We start from the raw sequence: 21,911 nt of genomic DNA, 5'->3' as shown, positions 1-21,911 counted from the left end.
AGTATGGAGGCAGGTTCTTGTGCAAAGTGTGGTCAGTTGGGCTTTGAGAAGAACAGTCAGGTGGAGGTGCTGGGCCAGGGAACTCAGCACAGCACAGGGGTTTTCCATATTTTCCATATTTTCAACATTCCATGGGGGAATGTTACTTTCAAGTTACTTAAGAGCTTAGATTGCTTGTGAATTCCTGGCCTTTAACACTCAGATATTAACAGACTGGTTTAAAAAATAATATATTTATAGTGATCTCAGAAACAATTTAAATTATATTAAAAAGGATTTACTATTCAGAATACATTTTAGCATTGAAAGATGTTATTTGTAATTTGCAATGTGATGCCCTCAGGAGGAAAATGATGTGGTGGGATAATCTGAGCCCACCAGCCCAGGAGGTTCCTTGCAACCCAGCATTACAGTGTTTGAGTCCAGAAGAAATTCTTAATTCCCTCAGAAGGAAAAATCATGGGTATGGAATCTGTGCAATTCCTGGCAGGTTTTGTTCCATGTAGAATGGGACATGGAATCCTGGATAGGTCCCTAAAACACAGGGGCTGGAACTCACCCCTGCCCCAAAACTGCAAGGACAGAGATTACTGGAGGTTTATACATATTCAAGTACTAGATATAAATAGGATTATTTGAGAACTGCCCTGGATGGCTTTGAACTGTACCTTTAAAAGGAATAATAGTGCTTTGTCAGATATTTTGGAGGGAGGAAACAGGGGCTGTCATCTGGTTGGTTGATGGTTTTTCCAGTGTGTTGGTTCCACCTTCCTGCTCCTCCACAGATTCCGTTCTCCAGCAGGAGAGCCGGTGGGATGTGGTGGGATTGTTGCTGCTGTTCTCCCCCCTTCCCCTGGTGGAATTATCCAAGTCTGTGTTTGCCTTGTCCCTTCTACAAGACTTGAGGGCAGCCTGGACTGGGTGTTTGATCAACCTTCTTAGTGTGGGATGATCACTGGTTTGCCACAGGTAACGAGAACTTCACAAAAGCCAACGCTAATTGCTTATTTCAGATGTTGGGATCTTTACAGCAATATTTCAGTCATTAAAAAGTGAAAAATAAAAGAGAACTATTTATCTTGCACAAGGTGATCATTAGATACCACTGAAACAGGCTTTTGAAGATCTCCCAGCGTGGCCATTTCGGCAGAACATGCCCTTTTAAGGTACTGGTTTGTTTTTGTTGGGTTTAATTTGGCAGCCAGACTCGGAGTATTCCCACTCACTCCTGGTTGTGCAGCAACTGCTGCTCTTCCCTGATTTATTATTCAGGAGATCATTAGTGCTGGTTGTGGGAGCTGGCCCGGGAAGGGCTCCCCCTTCCCAGCCCCAGCTTGTTTTGGGGGTGTCTTCGGGAAGGCATTTCAGTTATCCTTTGGCCTCACCCCAGAGGGGAGCCTTTCCTGGGAACACGAGGGGGTGTCCCTGGCCCGTGGACAGATGGCTGCAGAACTGTGTGGATGAGGAGATCTCTCAGCAGGGAAAGGAGCAGGAGCCAGGACATGGGCTGGCACAGCAGCAGCCCTGGGTGCCAGGTGCTGCCTTCCTGTGCCAAGTCCAGCATTCCTGCTCTTCCACTTCTCCTGCTCCTTCAGCCACTGAAAGCCGAAGGACCCCGGAAGAAAATCAGAATGTCTTTCTTTAGTCAGACTAAGACAGAAAAAGGGTAAATTTGACTGAGGGGCATTTAAAAAAAAAGTTCTGAAGATTTATCTTCTTAATGACTCACAAATTTATTTGGATTCCTTTGAGTGTCTTAGTCCTTTTGTCACATTTGCAGAAGCAAATCCTCTGCTCTCTCGTAACTCTTAGTGCTGTTTAATCATCTCTTACACCCCTTTTATGGGGCCAGGCTGGCCTGAGCCTTGCAGAGAGCCCCAGATGTTCTGCTGAGCCTTCATCCTCTTATTTCTGAGGAGACACTTGGCTTCAGGACATCATTCAAATTTGTAGTCAAATGACAGCACGTTTTGGATGTTTGCAGATGTTTTGGGAAATGGGGCAATGAATTTTGATTTTTTGTTGTTGTTGGTTTTTCCCTTCTCTTGTATTGCCTGTTGAGCAAATCATAAATAGGAAAAGTCATAGGAAATGCAGTAAAATGGGGAGGCAAAAAGCTGCTTCAGTGATGGCTTTGGCATAAAATTCACCCAAAAGCCTCAGACCTTCTCCTTTCTCCATCTGCTGCTTTATTGAGTACAGAAATTCAGAGCCCAGTGTGCAGAACACACCTCGTAAGCAATGGGGAGCAGGAATTCCCTTGTACTTTCTGTGGAATTCTTCCAAGGACAATTCTGTTCCCCATTTTACATGTTATTGTGTAGATGATGCTTTGTCAGAATTCCTGTTAAGTGTCAATTATGTCCATCTTTTATTAATAAGAAATGACCTCTAAGGTGAATAGTCCTGACGAGCAGGACACACAGGTGATTCTGCTCTGCTAAAAGGTGTTTTTTGAAGTAATTATTCTGGTTAAATTACTTTTTCCTGGCAATGAACATTAACCCTTCTCACTGCTGTTGTGCAATAGCCCGTGTCAAAAGACAGGCAGAGATCTTCAGATATTTAGAGACACTTGGAGAAGTCCAACTGTTGTCTTGGCACCACCCTCGGTGCAGCCAAGGAAAAGACCACACTTGAATGATAAATGAAGCAGCAAAGCAAAAACAAGTGTTGTGAATCAATCTGGGCTGTGAAATCCCCCCCTCAAACCATTTCTAGTTGTTTCTGTGGGCAAGGATCGTTCAGTCTGCAGGGCCATTGTGTTGTATTTGAGTACAGTAACTGGTTTAAGTGCTGTTATTCATCTTTCCAAGGTGTAATTCATAAAATATATTTATTTATTTTTATTTAACTTACTCCAGTAGGTACCAGAGGAGGTTTCTTGTCTGCATTGGTTGCTACCACCACCAAAGCCTGTTGAACAGGCAGCAGTAGAATCACAGAATTCCAGAATGGTTTGGGTTGGAAGGGACCTTGAAGCCCACCCAGTGCCAACCCCTGCCCTGGGCAGGGACACCTCCCACTATCCTGGGACACTTCCCACTATCCTGGGACACTTCCCACTATCCTGGGACACCCTCCACCAGCCCAGGTTGCTCCAAGCCCTGTCCAGCCTGGCCCGGGACACTCCAGGGATGGGGCAGCCACAGCTGCTCTGGGCAACCTGAGCATTTATTTGCCTATGTGAGTGTTCTTTACTGGGTTAAATGCAAATTCATTGCTGCATTCTGTAGAAGGGGAACTTGCCATGTTAAGCTGGGGGCTTTAGTACAACTCAGGTGCCCCAGGGGAGAGGTGGGAGCTGCAGAAGCCTTGGAAGAGTTACCTTTATGGTACTCTAAATACAGGGTCTTCACTGGTTCTAATTGTGAATTAATACTGGGAAGTAAAAAATAAAAGAGAAATGGGATGTGGCACAAAATATTTAATAGATTTCTGTCTTTGTAATAACCAGAAATGTTAGAAATCCAGGCTTTTTTTCTGAAACAGTATCCATTTCCCTATTTTTATAAAACATTTCCATATTAGTGGAGCCCTTTAAATTATGCAGTTGTTTTTATCTCATTGATTTTTCTCTTTGAGTGTGATAAACATTTATTCCATGAACCTAATTTTCTCTGAATTTAGTGGGAAAAACTTCTCCACAAAAACATATAAAAAACCCATCAGTGTGAAGACCTCCAGAGCCATTAGTTAAAGTACATAAAACTGCACTAATAACTAGATAGCAGATCAATCTTCCGTGCAGACCACGGGAACATTCATATTGTTGGCTCAGTTCTAAAATTAATGGGCTTTGCATTGCTTTGTGAAAAAGCAATTAATGACCTGCCTTTGATCAGTTCTCCACAGACATAAAATGAACTGGCCCTGGAAAGATGGAGAGGAAGAAAATCAGAAGTTTGTTGATAAAGCTCTCGATTCTTTCAGGATGAAAAACGAGCCGAATGTGAAATCCTGGTCACGCTGAATTTAATGACCATTTGCATTCAGGGGAGCAGAGTTTACCAGCACTGGAATGTTGGGGTACAAGTCATTCCACAAAGCCCCGTTAGGAAAATTGGATGACAACCTTTTCCAGTGGAACCAAAGACTAAAGAACTCAATTTATATGTTGGCAGAGAGAAATTATTTTGCAAAGTCTACTTGGTCAGAGCTGTTAAATTTTACCCCTTTAGTTCTGTGGGGTGCAAAATGCTGGTGGTTTTGCTCATTTTATCTAAACCTCTTGTGCCTTCAAATCCAGACTGGGAATTAGCAGCATTCCCATAGGTCGTGGCTCCATGGAGTGTGCAGACAGCTGGGATGGGGATGGAAACCAGGAATTCCTGAGCACAGCAGCTCTGCTTGGCCCTCTGGAAACACAGCAGCAAGTGGAAGGGGAGCAAGGAATTAAACCCACAATATTTGGGTTTATTTTGGGAAGTTTGCTTTTTCCAAAGTGAATGCCAGGGATGCTGGAATGAATCTTTTCTCTCCCTCATTCTCTGTAAAACCAGTAGTTGCACACAGGCAGTGAAAGGTATTTGTTTGAGCACAGCAAGCAGACAGTTCTTGGGAAAAGATTGGCAGCTGGGAACAGGCTGGCATTTGTTGTGGTGGGAGAACACTGCACCTGTGCTGAGGAGGTGTCTGGCTTGGGTACTGTAGTGCTTTGCTTCGTTTCATTTCAGTCTGGGTTTGGCCAGGCAGATACCTATGAAATACAACAATTCCTGAGTCTGGATGAGCTCTTTGCCTTCCTTCCCCCTGTTAATAATCCTGGAAATCCCCATGGAAATCACATCCTCAGCCTCAATGTTGCCATCTCCTTAACAGCAGAGAATGTGAACCCTTGTCCTAAAATCACTTCAGGAAATGTGGTTTCTTTCCATTCACCACTGCTTGCTGCTTCTTTTGGAGTGATTTGGTGCAAGATGAAGACGTGAGAAATGAGTAACTTTGTGCACTTTGGGACGTGTTCCTTGGGCTGACACAGCTGAGAGATTCTGACTTCATGGCTGATAAAGTATCCAGCATGTCTTTATAGCTAGAGGTGTGGCCCCGTCCTGGCATTCCCAGGAATCCTAATGCTGGTGGAACAGAAAGCAGCTCGTGCAGCCTGAGTTTGCCTTTTCCTTTCCAGCTTCATTTGCCTCCAAGCTGAACACCAGTGCTGGGAGGGTTTAAGGCACAACTGTGCAGCTTCACTTCCTTAACTCTGGCTTTTGTCTGGAGCCTGTTGGCAGCTGGGAGCACATGGGGTATGCTCAGGAACCGTGTCAGAATGGGGCTCCATCCACAACAGTCCATGGAATTATCACTGCACCTGCTTAACTGTTCCTCTGTGGGACCAGATGAGTCATCTGGGCATTATTTAATGATCCCCATGGAGTTCTTCTGCAATTCAGTGACTCCACAGATGGAAATGGATGAGCTTTTAGTACCAGATGATTGGAGTTGAATGTTTGGTGGACGTATTTTCCTGTGAAAAAGAAAACAGCCTCATTCTGTGCCCACTTTCCCTCCCTTTTCTCATGGTGTTTCCTGACCAACAAATACCACCAGAAAAAAAGCAACGTTTGCATCACTGTATTTAACTGAAGAAAAGCTGGAATGTGTCCCCAGTTACTGAACTTTGAGTATTGTGTTAAATATCTTGCTATAAATTGCAGATAAGCCATGTCAGAAGCTGAACAGTTGCCATAGAGAACCTTCTACCGTGGCTGTGAAAAAATGGACTCTTTCTGAAGTAAGACCATGTATTTGCTCATGTGTTGCCACACACAGAGGTATAAAATTCCCCAAAGCATTGACTTCCAGACATACAACAGCCAGTTGCTGACTTGCTCTGTGTTGCCTTTTGCTCATAGCAGAGCAAGAAAAGGAAATCTTGCAAACATCCTTTGAGATCTTTATTTTTTGGTACCAGCAGAGTCATTGTTAAATCTGAACATTTCTATTTACTGTGTGCAAGGGCAGTTTGTGGCCTTTGTACCCGATGAACAAAAAATCCATTGGGCTTTTGCTTGGAATTTGGCATCTCTGTGAGCAGAGATCTCCCTGGGGACTGGCAGAGGAGACCTGAAACATGAGCTTGATATCAGCTGCAATGCAGAAATGCAGCTGCTCCTGCTGACCTTCAGGAACAGATTGGCTTCCCTCAGACTCCTGAGCTGGGAACAAACACCACCTAGAAAGTTTAGGAATAAGAAAGAACAGTCCCTTTCTTTAGAGGAGGGGCTATTCCATCACCCTGTCAGGAGGCAGAGATGTGGGAAATATGTCAGTCTGGGATGGCTGCTGTTTGGGGGCCAGTCCTTGTTGTCACATGCAGCAGTGGTGACACAGGATGGATGGTAGGTACCTCTCCTCACCCCTGTTTCCAGAGGAAAATCTTTCCCAAGTGGGAAAGCTGGGAATGCACAAGACTCATGGCAGACCTCTGTGCTAACTTCAGGCAGGTATTCACCGACAGATCCAGGGGTTTCTGCACTCTGGCATTAGGGTTGTGCTCCCTGGGTTCTGTGGGAGTCAGGTGCTTGATATATGTGGAAATTTCCTCTTCCTCAGCTTGCAGCTTTCCCAGTTAGCACATTTCAGAGCTCTGCCTCTGACACTTGCTGGGTCAGTTTATCCAGCAGGGCTGCAATTGGAGTGGGAAGCAGAACCTGGACTGTGCAAGCAGAAAATTCCAAAGGAAAAGGCTGTTGTAGCTTGGCACAGCTCAACCCTTAGATTGTCAAAGCTGCTGTTGGCAGAGAGGAGCTGGAGGAGTGACTTGTGTTCCTCACCAGGCCTCTTAGGGCATTCCTGCAGCTCCACACATGTCCTGGATGGCAGTGGCTGTGCTGAGGAGACACCAGCTGTGTTCCTGTGCCCTGTGCTCCACTGCAAATTCCATCCCTTTCCCTCACTCACAGGCAGCAGTTGGAGCAGGACTGGCCTGGGGAGCAGGGCTTGAGGGAGAGGGAACTGAAGAACATGTTGGGGTAGAGGCTAAAAGGGAGCTCATTCTTTCCTGCACACGCATTTCCAGTCTTTCTGGCTTTTTTTCTTTATTTTTCTTTTTTCCTCTGACAATATATTCACTGATGTCACCACTGCTGCTTTGTGTCTGTCAAACCCTGCCATCAGTCAACACTTAATTCCTTTGCTTGTTTATGAAGCTGAACACTTTAAAAACTCAGAGGTGAGATCAGACAACTCTTTAGGGGATGGTCAGAATGTGTAGTGAATGAAAAACTGATGTTATCTGTCAGTGAAGTGAGTGGGACGTGGACTCAGGGATCTCAGTGGGAGCGGGACAAGCCCAGGTGGGTGAGGGAAAGACATTGAGGTGGGGTTGCTGAAGGATGTGTTGAGTTTCCTGGATTAAAAAGGCCTGGTTTGATATTTTGTGCTCCCTGAAGCTGTGATTGTGCAGCTGCACTTAATCCTGAACTGAGCCCCATGACCATTGCCGTGGATTTGGGCGGATTGATTTCCGCGAAGAAACCCAAGTACGTGCATTTTTGTTGGATCCAGAGCTTTATTTAGGATTCTGTTTGAAAAACAGGCGAGCAAAGTGTTATTTACTCATCCGGTGGGATAGTCCAGCAAAATTTCTTTGGGTGCACAGAGCGTAAATATTTAGTGGCAAACACGGCCATCCTGGGGAACTGTGCTCGTAAATAATGACAACCCAACTGAGCTTCCCAAACTCCTCACAAAGGCAGGGAAGTTCCATCTTCATTCAGAGATGGAAAGGACTTCACGGGAGGTGCCTGAGGTCACAAAATAACTGGATTAGGTGTGAAACCTGAGCTGACTGTCCACCCAAAATTGAAATGTAATTGTGTCTGTTCAGTTGTAACTTGATTTTCATCCCTGATTAATGCTCAGATTTAACGGGTAAGAAGGTCAGATCTTTCTGACGGAAACATTTTTAGTCACATTCACTCTTTTTCTCTAAGGCTCATTTTGAATCACTGACAATCTATAGCTCCACTAATTGTGACTAATTGTGCCGCTCTGTTGGTAAAGTAACTTCATTTCTCTATGGATTTTTGATGTTTTGATGTAGTATTTAACAGTGCCACTTCAATACCACGTTTAAATTGTCCCCTTTTGATTTCTCACCATCTCTTGCCTCCTTGGAGCGGCACAAACCCACTTAGAACAAGAGCAGACACAGCACTGACTCCAGACCACACGTGGGGCTGGGAGGGACGGAGTTTCATCTGAGGATAGGAATATTTTAGTGGAAGCAGTGACACAAACTGGAGGCTGATTGCAAACAGCCCCCAAGTCCTGGCACTCCGCTACCTCTTCAGATGCTTGAAGGAGCCATCCCAAATCTGCAGGAACACACTTTAATTTTGTCATTTAAATTGCATCACTCACTTAATGAGCTATTTGGCTGATTGTAATGATGAAAACACTGTGATACACTCGGTAAAGCCTTAGAAGACCTAGGACAGGGTATATTACCAATAATATTGGATGTTTTCCTTATCATTTTCACTACAGTAATTTATTTCAAACCAATGAGAATAGAACTGTGTTTCTTCAATTGCAAAACACTTTTAACTCAATCAGATTCTCTTCCCAGAGATTATTAATGACTTTTTCTTTGTTGCCCATCCCTCTGAAGCGGTTACTTTAATTATGGATCTTGATTTAATAGATGTAAGGCATTTTGTAACAGAAACCTCTGCTATTTATAGAATGACTTTCAGTGTTTCCTGGGATGCTGCAGTGGGTTCTTAGCAAAGCTCAACCTAATCCTCCAGTCCACAGCTGTTCCCAGCTCGAGTAGCTCAGAAATGCTTAATAATGAGGGGCGTGCAAATGCACTCAGCATTTGAAAGGGCTTGCTCTGGGGCACTCTTACACCTTTGAAATATTCCAGGGAATTGCTACTTTTATTGAAATTTGGGTGATGAAATCAGAGCTTTCCTTTGACATATCCCTGTCCTCTTCTGGCTTTTCCTGGAGATACCAGAGTGCCTCCAGGTCCAGTCAGAACTCGGAGCAGAACTCCTCAAAACAAATTCTCTTGTCTTTGCAGGGTAAGTGCTTTAGAAAAGGTACTGCTCCTGCCTGAATGTGGGATAGTTTAAAAATCCTTCATATGGTGAAACTGCACTTTCTATAGTTTATATGTTCTACGAGAGGGAAATGTCTCCTGTTCAGCGTCATGAGTGGTGTGAACACCCCCACTGTTTATTATTTGAATGGAGCAGAATTTGGTCTCTGGTCACAAACTTCACATGAGGTTTGCAATTGTGATATTATATGAAAGTGCTGCTCCAAAAACTCGCCATTCAGGAAGTTAATTGGAGTTTTTCCACCCACCCCTTGGCAGAACACAGGGAAAACTGCTCTGAGGTGCCAGTGCCCCTCACTTCCAACAAGGTCTTCAGCAAAAACCATCTTCTTCCAGTCTGAAACCATCCCCATCATAAAGCAGGGCAGTGTCATTCCCCAGCTCTGCTGTTGTCCTGGGAACATGCAGGTCAAACTGCCCTGAGGTGAGGATTCTCCCTGCTCCTGGTGGGCAGGAGCTCTGTCACAAGTGCTGTGACACTTCCCATGCCCTTTGTTTTCGTGAGTCTCTGATGAGGAAATGGAGTTGAGAACACCTCATTTGTGGGATTGTTCACCCTGTGAGACAGCAGTAGCAGTGCATCATTTGCAAGTGCTCTATAGATAGAACTGTCTTTGCATGAATGAGTGATCAAATAAGTGGGATTTGTTCAGATCAGCTCATGAAAAATAAAGGGGCCAGATGAACCCATTGAACACACTCCCCCATCTGTAGTGTTTATGATTTCAGTGCTGTGTCACTGCTGTCCCATCCCATGATGGGATTTTGTGGTCTTATTCCTAGGAAAATAATCTCCACTAGTCAGCACCTAGGTGTCTGGAGTTCTGTGACTACATTTCCCTGGCAGGAGGTGTCTCTGGGTTTTCTGCAGGATGAGGGAGGAACAGGCAGTCTGGGAATGCAGCTTCCCATAGGGCTAACCAAAACCATCAGTTCCTGCTTTTAAATGCAGCAGCACTGCATGAGAACAGCCTGTGCTGCTGCAGCAGCTTATTTACTGAGCCAGACAACAGGGAAACATTCCCTCCTGGTGGGAATGTTTGGGGGCTTGGAGAGGAATGATGGGAGCACTTCTGCCAGGAGGCTTTGTGGCTCTGCCTCTGCTCCAGGAGGCTGGAGAGTGCCCAGTTATCATGCCAGGTGTCCAGGCAGTGCCAGTGTCCTCACCTGGGCTCAGGAGCGAGGAGGTTGCTGGTGAGGGATGTGGGAGGCTCTGGGGCTGCTGGGGGAGCAGGAGCAGGGAAGTGAAGGGATTCTGGATCCAGTCAGCCCAAATGACTCCTGGAGAGCCACGAGTTCTGCCAGACTCCGTGGCAGTAAAGCTGCAGAGCCCTGGGGGAAAGATGTGGGAGAGGCAGTGACAGTGGTGAGCCTTTGATGGGCTAGTGAGCAAATCAGCCCCTCGGCTGCTCCAAAGGTCACTCTGACACAACCTCCTCACTCAAAGCTCTCTTGTAAGAACCCTCTGCAACCCCAGTTCAACCCAGTGTGATTTGACTGCAGGCAAGAGCAGCAGATACTCTCCCAACACATCCCACAGAGGTCTCCCCTCCCTCCTGTATGGGAATGTGGGATCTTCCTCCTGCCTTTGAGTTCACACCACTAGTAAGGACATGACAGGATGGGCTGCAGGAGTCCCACAGCTCCAGCATCCAGAAGGCTCTCAGGGCCCTTGGAGCTGGATGGAAACCACTGGAACCAGCTGTGGGCATCCCAGACTCTCCTCAGAGCCCCCTGCAGACAATTCCTGGTGCTGGCACCTTCCAGAGTTCTGTGGGTGACCCTTGGCCAGCACAGACCCTTCTTCCCCTCCTGACCCCCACAGCAGGGTGATGGTCACCCTGCTCCAGCATTTCCCACCCAGGGAATGGCTCTTGGGATCCATCCTTGTCCTTACACCACCTGGGAGCCAAAGGCCTGGGGGCAGCAGGTCCCTGAATCCCTGGTCCTTTTCCTCCTCATCCTCCTTCTCCTTTGCCACCTCAGCGTGGGCACAGGCACTGCAGCTGTGTGTAACCTCTCTGAGCCACAGACTGTGTGTTCCTGTGGTTTTCCAGGGCTAAAAATCGTATTTTAAGAGATAATAATGTCTGAGTAAGAGATGTTGGTGTTCTATTCTGTGAAACCCATGTCCCATTTCCACTGCATTTTCAACAGAAACCAAACATGTCCCATTAAACCCAATAAAAACTGTAACCAACTGCCTTGACAGGGCACGTTAGAAATACAGCTTCTTTCCCCCCCTCAACTGCACAGAAGGTTTATTGGTGATATTTCCTGTTAGCCTAAAGCATCTTTTTGAGGAACAAGTGTCTCTCTGGGGGCTGTTCATCAGCATCCCATCGAGCCGAAATGTGCCCAGAGCGGGTCGGGAGTACTTTGAAGCCACACTGGGTACATTTTGATGTACAAATTATGCAGGGCAAGAGGGGATCACACTCAGTGGAGTAACTCCAGAAATAATTGAAAGCAGGACCCGCTCCTGGTACTTTGTAAATAGCAGCAATAACTCTTGAGGTCTCACCCATTATTTCAGCTTTTAATATTCTGCTGGGCCGTTCTGTGGCCAGGAGTGAAAAGTGAAATCCTTTCACATCTCTGGTGAGCAGAAAGCTTGAAGGGGTAAATCTGAGCTAAAGAGGAATAATTTACTTTTTCAGAAGTCACTTTCATCCAGGGGAATTGAAATCTTACTTTTAATCTTTCAAATTGACCCTGAACCTTGCATTCACTTTATGTTGTATACTGTAATTATATAAAATTATGTGTTATAATATTTGATAAGTAGAGCCGCACTGTGGACAAAATGAAGTGTGGAGAGTGTTTTGGAGGAGATAGAAGCAACTTAATGTGAAGTCTATGAAAAATCTAATCAATAAGATAACAATTTCCAAATAAAAACATGAGCTGCAGGGGAGGCCGATAAATCCCATCAGTTGTGTGGAGCAGCACTATTGGATTAAACTGTACAGTGGGGAGAAGCAGAACACATCAGACACAAAGAATTCATTCTCTCAGTCGTTTATTCTGGTTTATGCTGGAGTGCAGGAATGGCTTTGCCCTGCCAGGGTTGGGCAGGGAGGAGAGGAGCGTGTGTGGTGATTGCAGAGCAGCACAGGCACAGCAGCTTTCCAGTGTCACCCCCTGCCTTTGGAGAGGAGCCCCATCCCACCCTTCCACAGCCCTCTGATCCCTCCTCATGCACAAACTGGGGCTGTTGGCACAGCTTAGTGCTGTTCTCTTGGGCAAGATTGAAATGGTTTCCTCCCTGAGAGCCAATTCCTCATAATCTACCTACCTGAGACACAGAGAAGGAAATTAGGGAGAGTGAGAGTTTCTTCTGCAGTTGCTTAATATTCCCTCAATGGTATTTAATTCACTTTACTACAGAGGTGCATTTGGAAAGATTCAACGTGTGTGTATATATATATATATACACACACACCCAAATTAATGGACTGTCTTTAGTTCCTCAGTATTCCAGGCCATTCCCCAGGAGCTGGAGTCAGTTTGGTGAATTCCATGGTGCTTCTTAGCTGGGGAGAGCAGCTCCTGACCAGCTTTATTGTCCTTTTAGTGTCTCAACTTGAGGGTGTTAGGGCTCTAAAATGATTTATAATTATGTGCTAAACTGGAGTCGTTTCAGTCATTTGGTTGAGGCCTCTGTGGATGAAGTGGAGCTTTGCTGGGGCTGTATTTTCTTGGAATATACTCCCTGTGCCTCTGCAGCTCCTCAAGAAATGAGGATACAAACCATCTGGTAGAGCCTGGGATGCCAAAGTGCTTTTTTAACCTCTCAGTGATAATTCAGATGTTTTACAGCAGCATCTCCCAAAACACCATGAAAATCTTCTCCAGTTTTCCTGTCTGTTATTTCTTGTAGTAAAATGTTCTGTCGGTGACTGGAGTGATGAAGTTACTGTTGCTAAAGAGCAGTGGTCTCTCTTTATTCCCTATCCACATTTTCCTTCCCCTGTCTGCCAAAGGAAAGACCATTTCCTTTGAGGTGAAGTTGGGTTAAGCTCAGGTGATTTTATTTCTGTGTATTTTCCTGTGTAATTGTCTGCAGGACAGTCACTTCTAACAACATTTTTACATCTAGAAACGTTAATATCTAAATGTGGGGAAAAGGCTTTTCAGTTTTGTGTTTCACACTGTACCAAAAGCCCCATTCTTAGCAGTGTGTAGTTCTAAAGCTCTACAGGACCTGTGATTTTTTATTATTCATTAACTGACTCACAGATTCTTTGAGGGAAGAGCAGTTGCTTGGTGAGTTTGGGTCACCAGGCACATCTGTGCCTGGAAAAAACCAGGAGAAATCACAAAACACAAGGCATAATGTCCAGGGTTTGTTCAGTTACCTTTGAAACCATAAAAGGACAATTCCCTTCCATTTCTTAAATGTTCAATCACTTGTAATTGTACAGAAAATCAAAGTGGAAGCCCCAGAATCAATAATACCTTAGAAACCAAAGAAATCTGAAAACCACCGAGCCTGGGAGATCCTGAAAAGAAGGAAAAGAAAGACACTGCTCCATATTCATGAGGCTTTCTGGAGATGAACCTCAGAGTGAGGAGAAGTGTCTGAGTGGGAAATGCCCACGTTCATTAATCTGCTCAGAACTCCAGGGCAGCACAGCAGCTTTTTGGGAGCACAGCAGTTTTTGGGAGCACAGCTCCAGGGGAAGGAGCTCTGTCTCTCTTGCTCCTCAGTGGGTGTGAGCAGATGCTGCTCAGGTAGGATCCACCAGACAGACTTGCTGAGCCTGTGATAAGTAAGAAAAAAAATAAGGTGGTTTTTAAAGGTTTTTTTTCATTCTCTCTCTCTGAGGGATTCATGTTCTGTTTTATTTCTTGTTTAAAAACTATCCCCACTAGGAAGGTTTTAACTCCACCATAGACTTTTGGGCTAGTTTGGCGGTTCCAGGAATGGAGGGTCATCTGAACACAGGGAAAAAAACTGTACAAACCCACAAAATAGCAATTCCCAGCAATCTGTGGGAATCTGGGAGAGTTCTTGTGATAACAAGGCCGTCAGCTGCCGCTCTGGCTGCCATGGAAACAGGGGAGACTGCTTTCAATCCGTTCCTAGGCCAGAAAAAGTAGGAAAAAAAGAGAATAGGCTTTGGTGGGATGACTCATTTAAAGGACTTGTCCCTTGTCTTTTGTCAGTGCCTGTAACTGCTGCCCTGGCAGAGGGACTGGGAGGTGTCTCAGGGCTGCTCAGTGCCTGCCACAGAAGAAACACTGGGGATTTCTGAGTCTCCAGGCTCCTAATTTATGAAGGAGGTGAGTATCGAGTAGTTGAGGGTATTTTAAAATTAATCTTCAATTTGATTTTTAAGTAAATTTTAAATTAATTTTTAAATTCTTCTCCCATTCGTACCGAGCAGGTTAATGCACCTGGTTTGGTGCTGTTTCAGAGCCAGTGCCTCAGTGCTGGACACACAAAACCCTGGCCATCAGTGGCAGGAATGATGCACCATCAGGGAATTCCCAGCACTTCCTGCATCCTCCTGTGGGCAGCATTGGCAAGGAAATGGCTGCTGATCAGCCCAGCAGGCACAGAGTGCAAGGTGAGGGCATTTCTTTTCTCTAATTCTATTTTTGGTCCGTGGTGCAGCTTGAACTGCAGTTTGGGCTCCCTGGAGCTGCAAATCTGGGGCCAAAGCACTCAATTCCTGGTGCTCTTCCATAGGAGAGGGGCAGGAGAACATTTCAGTTGTGCTCCTGCAGATCTGAGCATTTGAGAAACTGGAAGGGAACAACCCCGAGCACCAGAAGATCAGACTTTGCTGGTGTTGTTGTTATTATTTCCTCATTTAAAACCAGCTGAAATGCACTGAGAGCCTTGCAGAGGATGAATTGTTGTTTGTGCTCCAAGGGATTTCCTGGCTGCTGTAGCCAGGGCTCATCCAGAGGGCCAGGAAGAGCCTGTGACCCCAAAGAGGGAGGAAAGGGAAACCACTGACATCACCATGAACTCCTGCCTTGGTTTTTGTACTCAGATATCCCAAATTATAGATATTTTTACGTGTTTCAGTGCCACCCCTCATCCATATTCTTAGTAAAACATCACAACAAGGAATTTCTCGCTCCAGAAGTAATTGCTGGGAATCAGTGGGACGGCTCTACCCTTTGGAGCCTCCTGAATGTGCTGTGCAGAGGGTTGGAGTTGTTGTCATAGAGATGCTGTGATTGCTGCACTGAATGTACAGAATCCACAGGACTGTTCACGTGCTGAGTGTTGTGGCTCTGAGAGAACATCTGCACATTTCCATGTGGAGTGTCCTCAGCTTTCTGGGCTGGGCTTTTCCCGCAAACTCCGAGAATGAAAGTGGAGAGATGAATGGGAGGTTGTTGTAAGACATAACGATCCCATCCTTACGTAAGATCTACGACAAAAATCCGGATTTCTCTGCGAGCTGCACGTGTCCCTCAGTAACACAGCCATTTGTTATGCCTAAGCTGATGTTTTTGCAATTTCTTTGCATTTGACTCATATTGTTTCTATGCTGGTGTGGAGATGAACCGAGGAGACAGATAATCTGGAGCAGCACATCCTTGCTCTCCGTGCTTTATCCATTTGTTTCTGTTCTCCGTGATTTTCAGGGTCTGTTGGAAAATAATTTAAATAAATTGGCACATACGAACCTTGAAGGAAACCTAAACAACTTTGGCAGGTAATGGGAAAAATGTTTCTTAAAACTGCCAAGTTGCCACTGCAGAGCCTTCGGCTGATGAGCTGCTCTCTGGCTCAGTGGAAATCGACTGCTCCCAAATCCTTGAGAGCAAATCACTGGATGTAACGTGGAAAGGCTGCTCTTTGTTGGGATATGGGGAGAGTTTGTGGAGAACAATAGTATTTATTTACAGATTATTTATTTACAGCCAAGGTTGGCTGTGTGGTTCCATATTAGCCCTGCCAGGTGTTGGTGTTTGGAGGGATAAGGGTGTGAGGGAACTGTGCTGGAATGAGAGGTGACTCTGGGTTCTCTCCAGGGGGATGCTGCCTTATCCAAACAATCAAGGTAGGAAGTCACAGGAAATCCCTGCAGTGGGTATCTGCTGGCTGGAATCTCCAGGAAGGAGGAGCACAGTTTATTTCCATAGGAAATGAGAATTCCCTTTTTTCTTCTCTTCTCTTTCTATCTTTCTTTCTTCTCTTTTCTCACATGAGAAAGTCTTCTTTGAGAAGGGTTTGTTTAACTCAGCTCAAAGCTCTCCAGGTACTTGATATCCTGGCACTTCTGTGATGTTCCAGCACTGCATTAAACTGTTCCATTTTTAGTCCTGCAAGCCCAAGTGTGCAAAGCAAAATCCTTGCGTGGGGCTTTATCCCCCATTCCCCCAGTGTTGGGGGGAACCCCAAAAGGCCCAGCTGAGCTCTGCATCTGCCAGTTGTGTACAGAGAAAACAGCAATTAGAGGAGGGGAAGAAGAAGGATGACAAAGCTTTGACATGTTATCGTTCTCCCCGCTGGGAAATGATTATCCAGAGGGAGCTGGAGCTGTGGGAAGCCACCCAGCCATCCTTCAAAACGGGAATCCTTGTCACTCACTGCAGACCCCATTCCTTTCCTGGGCTGGGGTGTTTCATTTATTTCAATTAATGGGCATGCTTGAGCTCAGAAAATATTCACTTCTTGCTTTATTTTTTCCCTTTTAGTGTATTTTAGTGCCTGTGACTTGTGCCAGCATTGGTATTTCTCACCATGATGTGTCTTCTGTGACAGGGAAGGTCACCCAAGTGGAGATGCATCGTCCATTTTTCGAGGCACTGTGGGGTTCTCAGCCCTGCCTCTGTCCCACTGCTGCTTGTCTTGTTCCCATGTGCAACTCCCAATTAACACCCATTAATTAATAATGCCGGGGGGTGGGGCTCTTCCATTAGCTGTTCCTGGTTTCAGCAGGGATAAATCACACTGAACACTGAGGGGATTGTGCTGGTCCATGATGGAGGACATAAAAAATACACTAGCAGATTTTAAATAGTCATAACATTCATAGAAGATTTTGTATAGTGAATAAAACTGCTACTTCACTTCTTTGTGAAGCACTAACAGGGCTCTGTGTGCCTTGGGCTCAGTGCAGGGACGGTGATCAGCTCATGGAGAAATAGCTGATTGGTCTTGTTTTACAGTTTAATTGTTTGCAGGGTTTGGCAGTGGAGTTTGGCCTTTGGAAACTGTCAATTTGAAATGTATTGGTCTGTACAAAATTGCAGATGAAAGGTTGAATGCAGTTATCCCCCATGGGGGCAAACACTTGGTCACTGAAGTCAGGAATCCACAAACTCCATGTATGATCACAAACAGGAGCATTTCTGGTTTACAGATCAGCTCCTAAAGTGAAAATATATGATTTTATTCCTATACTACTCCCACTTTCATGCAGGATCAGGTTTCCCATTGCTGAGGAATATTTCTTTTCAGTTTAGGTAATTTTTTTTATAGGGAAAAAAAAATACTTCTTTATGCTGGGAGCTGCTTTACAAATGGAAAATTACCTTTCTCACCATCAGCTTTTCCAAGTCTTTTGCAAAGATAAATCAGGGACTCTATTTCATTTTAACTAATCACATGTTATTCCAGTTTTGTAGATTAAATACAGACTGGCAGTGGGACTTCAGAATTCACAGTTTCAGGGTTCCTGAAATCATCTTGAAAGAAAGAAATTGAAATGATTTCTTGTTTCCCACCTTGTGTTGCTTTGATTGCAAACTCTTGGCAGGGCAAGAGGAGATAAATTGATTTTCAGGGAATTCCATTTAAGAATTGTTGGAGTTTGGGTGTTTAGGAACCTCTTCCTACCTCAGCCTTTCCAGCTGTCCAGGAATTATCATCAGGAGGAAGGTACAGCATTGCAGATGTCCAAACTGTGAGTTGATCACGTGTATCATCTGCACCCACCTCATCAGCCAAAAATTAGGAAAAGCAAGGTAAGCAGTTGAGGAAACGTTCCCAAAATTGCCATGTGCTGTCTGCCCTGCTGGACTTCAGTGTTATTTAAATGTCACCCAAAAAATATGATATTTGAGTATGATAAATGAGATGCCCATTGCAGTGAGCTCACACACCTGAAAGCAAATACTGCTACCCATGCAGTTCTTAAATGGCATTTCAGAGAATTGTATCACTCAGAATTCACAATTATGCAGACAAAATAGATCATTCAAAAAGGGAGTGATTGGGACACAGTATGGCTTTTTTTTTTTTTCAGATTTGGTGCCTGTTATGTTTTTATTCCATCCTCCTTTGTCCTGATTTAGTGGAGATAATTTGAGCCTGGCTGCAGCTTCCTGAGGAATCCCTTCTAGTTCTTTCTCTCTGATGTGTTGCACACATCCCTTCTCCCCACCTTCTCCTAACCCCGTTGAAACCCCTTGCTGAGAGAACCAGAGGTTCTACAAAGTTCCCTGTGCCTGAGAGAATCATTGGGAAGCAAGAGGCAAAGTGCTGAAAAGGCCCAGTGCAGGTGCAGCCGATTGCAGTGGGATGTGTGTGCTGGGGGGTCAGCAGGGCTTGCATTTGGAAGGCTGCAGCACCAGGATTAAAGCCTCTTCCTCAGCAATTTTTCCTGGAGGAAAATGAAGATATCCTGGCCCAGGGCTCCCTTCCCATGGCGTTTTACTTGGAGGCAGGAGGAAGTTGCTGGAGGTATTTGGACACTCTGCTTTAATCAGTTGCTGTCTCTCCCATTTTGCTCATTACCAGAGTGATGAGCCCTGTTAAAGCCCCTGTTAAATCCTCAAAGAAAATGTTCCTTGCACCAAAAGAGCCTCAGCAGAACAGACTGTTTAAGCTTTATCCCCAGCAGTTTAAATAAGGCATTACCTCTCCCTTGTCTGAGGGGATGAGCAGAGCTGGAATTCAGCAGGTGGGAGATGCAGGATCAGCTTTGGAGCTGGCTCAGTAACAGCTCAGTGTGTGATGGTGCTGGGTCCCCCTTTCAAACCCGCAGTGATTTATTTATTTTTCAAAGAAAAATGATGCCCTGTTTTGTTGAAGTCACGTATGGAAGCAAAAGGAAAGATAAAATAGCAAGAGGAGGCACCACTTCTTTCTGCTGATGAGGCAGCTGATGGATGGCTCTCTGGGGACCTGCCTGAACTCGCTGTTCTGCCCACCAAATGAAGATAAATCATTGGTGAAGGGTTTGTGGAGTACATGCCCCAAATCAATTATGCTCAACATGGAGATCTATTAATCTATTCCTTCCTGTTCCCTCTCCCCAGCCTCCTTCCAGTGGCTTGTTATCATTCCAAACACAGGGTAGTTAACTGGTGGTACGGTTAGCACTGAAATCAGAGTTGTGAGGAGTCCTTTCACCCCTTCCCTGTGCTCTGCCCAATCACCTTAACTCAGGTTTATAAATTGCTCCTCAAAAACTCCCAGAGTGTCTCCAGTGAAATGGTCCCATGGACACCGACCTTTCTGCAGGGCCTTGGTGGGTGTTGTCACCTTTCCTTGGAAACACAAAGATCCCTGTATGGAGGAAAAACAAATCAGGCATATTTAAGGCTGTAGAGTTGAAAACACTGCAATGAAAAAGTCATATCCAGGAAATTGTCTCCATGGAATGATTTTTCGGGGAAATGCAGTGGAGTTCAGAGCCAGACTGTATTAGATGCTCTCAGTTCCCAGGGAAAAATAGTCCATTCGTGGTCAATGCCTAACCAAGGAAGATGAGGGAGGCAGAGCAAGCATTGAAAGGAGGGTAAATAACAGCTGGGAATTAAAAATTTTAAATTCTGAGGTCACCTTATGTTTCTAAACCAGAAACATTTCCATGGGCAGCAGCTGACTCCATCCCCCTCCTCCCACCTGATATTTCCCCACGTGAACAGTGTTAAGGTTGTTAATCCAGCAGGTAGGCAGAGCATTCCAAATGAATCCCAAATCCCAGCAGGGATCAGTTTCATCCTGGCAGAGAATGGCTGGCATTAGAATGACCCAGTAGTTCTGGTGACGTAAAGAGCAGCCTGTTTTAGGGTGATTTTTGTGGCTGTAAGTTCAAGGAGCCATGTAAAGCCCGTGATCCCATGAGAACATATTCCCTGGGAGAATCCCCTGAAGGATGGGAGGCACTGGGGCATCTTTGCAGCCTCTAAGGATGGAGAAAAATCACCTTGATTTGAAAAGGTGATGCTTTGCAGCTCCACAGGTTGGAGCTTTCACCCAGACATGCCCAGACCCCTGTCTGAGACCTCTGGGGTTGTCCTAGAAAGTGTTTGAAATGCTGTTTTTGTCTTTGAGTAGCTCAGAGTTCCTGTCAATAAAAGCCAGAGATACAAAAGCAATACTTGGAGTCTTTAGGAGCAGGGTTGCAGTTTCATGGCTCTGAATTTCATTGACTTTCTAAACAGCATTGAGCTTTTGTTGGTAATTCATTCCAAGCAAGTAGCCACTGCATAAATCCTTAGTTCTGTGATAGAGCCCATGCATACAAAATTAAACTGGATGGAATCTGTAAGGTTGGGGTGCAATTTCCAGCTTTTATGCTCAGCCTTTCTTCTGATGGAATTAATAGATGTTTGGGATTGTTGCAGCTGCAGTCAAATTCTGTAACGTATTGATTAGTAGTGTATTGACAAAAATTGGTCTCTTTGTTAACAAGAAACAACACAGTGATTAATAGGTTACAGAAGTTGTACACAGTGTGCAGACAGATGTTTGAAGAAGTGAAGCATCCCAGACAATCAATTATGATGGAAACAGGAGTGACATTTTCCAGCTCAGTGTTGAGCAGCAGCAGCAGAAAGTGACCCTGGTGTTTTAGGGAAGGACTAACTTATTTTCATTCTGTTCTTGTTTATTGTTATTATTTTTTTTCAATTTATTTATTATTATTATATGAATTTGTTGAGTGGATTTTCCAGCCACCAAGAAAAGGGCTTTTCTCAGGTTGTACCATCAGGAATTTCTGATTCCAGGTAGATCCAGTTTGGCAGAGCAAGCCCTGAAACTGCCTCCAGCTCTCTGATGTGATCCAAGTCACACCTATGTTTGACATCAGCATGACAAGAGAAGGAAGTCTGGTTTAAATACAGGAAAATGACTTCAGAATACATTACATGAGCTTTATTTAGTGTAAGGAATTTTTTTCTGCGTGAATTCACATGGGAAAGCGCTGTCAGTGAGGATGTTACTGTTTTCCTGCCTTTTTCAATCTGCCACATAAAACCACAAAGGTTATTGTTGTTAAGATTTCCAGTTTGTTTTCTCCATTTTCAGATGTCATTCAGAGAAAGAAGCTCTACAAAGGTAAGAACTGAGCCCGAGTGTCAAACTTGCCCAGCTCCACTCCTCTTTTTTTACTTTCCTCAGTGTAGGAATAAAGAGGCAGAATGAACAGAAAGGAGTCAGAGCTTATGAGGGAGAAGGAGGAATAAAAGAACACCTTTTTTTAGCTGAAACCTGGCTTAGGGAAGCATTGAGTTTCTTAGCACTGCTTAGGGCTGAAAAGATCTATTCACAGTAAACTCCAGCCCCCGAAAATGATTTTTTTTCTCATTTGGCTTTCCAGGCCTATTTTTCATTTTCCATGTGTTCTGTGGCAACAAATGTATTCCATGGAAGTTTCCCCTCTTCCCAGTACCATCCCCCTTTATGGGTAAGGGACTTAATGGACTTTACTCCCCGAGACAGAATAAGAAAATACTACAATAATGACACTTGGCACAATGTTTCCAGAGCCCTGTGCCATTTTTACTTTCACTAAACAATATATTCATGTGGGTATTCTCCTAAATCACTGTGAATTCAGCAAACACAATACTGAGGGCAGAGAAAACCAGTCTGATATGGCTCAGTGAAAACACCTTTATTTCTTCTGAG

The 21,911-nt window shown here is 44.8% G+C and overlaps 1 long non-coding RNA gene across 2 annotated transcripts in view; it reads left to right on the top strand.

Annotated features, from left to right (window-relative positions):
* The window catches only part of LOC126639605 (uncharacterized), a 55,514-nt gene that overhangs the window by 6,353 nt on the left and 27,250 nt on the right, over nt 1-21,911 (top strand). Inside the window, exons 1-4 of one of the 2 annotated variants that reach the window (XR_007628846.1) lie at nt 7,070-7,174; nt 14,246-14,362; nt 14,467-14,649; nt 15,686-21,338. This is a non-coding gene — a long non-coding RNA (uncharacterized LOC126639605). Of the gene's footprint in view, nt 1-7,069; nt 7,175-14,245; nt 14,363-14,466; nt 14,650-15,685; nt 21,339-21,911 lie in introns of those variants that run through there. The other variant, XR_007628847.1, reaches the window with a different exon arrangement.

This window comes from Myiozetetes cayanensis, unplaced genomic scaffold (assembly GCF_022539395.1).
Source record: "Myiozetetes cayanensis isolate MyiCay16 unplaced genomic scaffold, myiCay2020 scf2-11, whole genome shotgun sequence".
NCBI classification, from domain to species: domain Eukaryota; kingdom Metazoa; phylum Chordata; class Aves; order Passeriformes; family Tyrannidae; genus Myiozetetes; species Myiozetetes cayanensis.
Note: the sequence above shows the minus strand (reverse complement) of the source record. Positions and strands in the feature narration are given on the sequence as shown.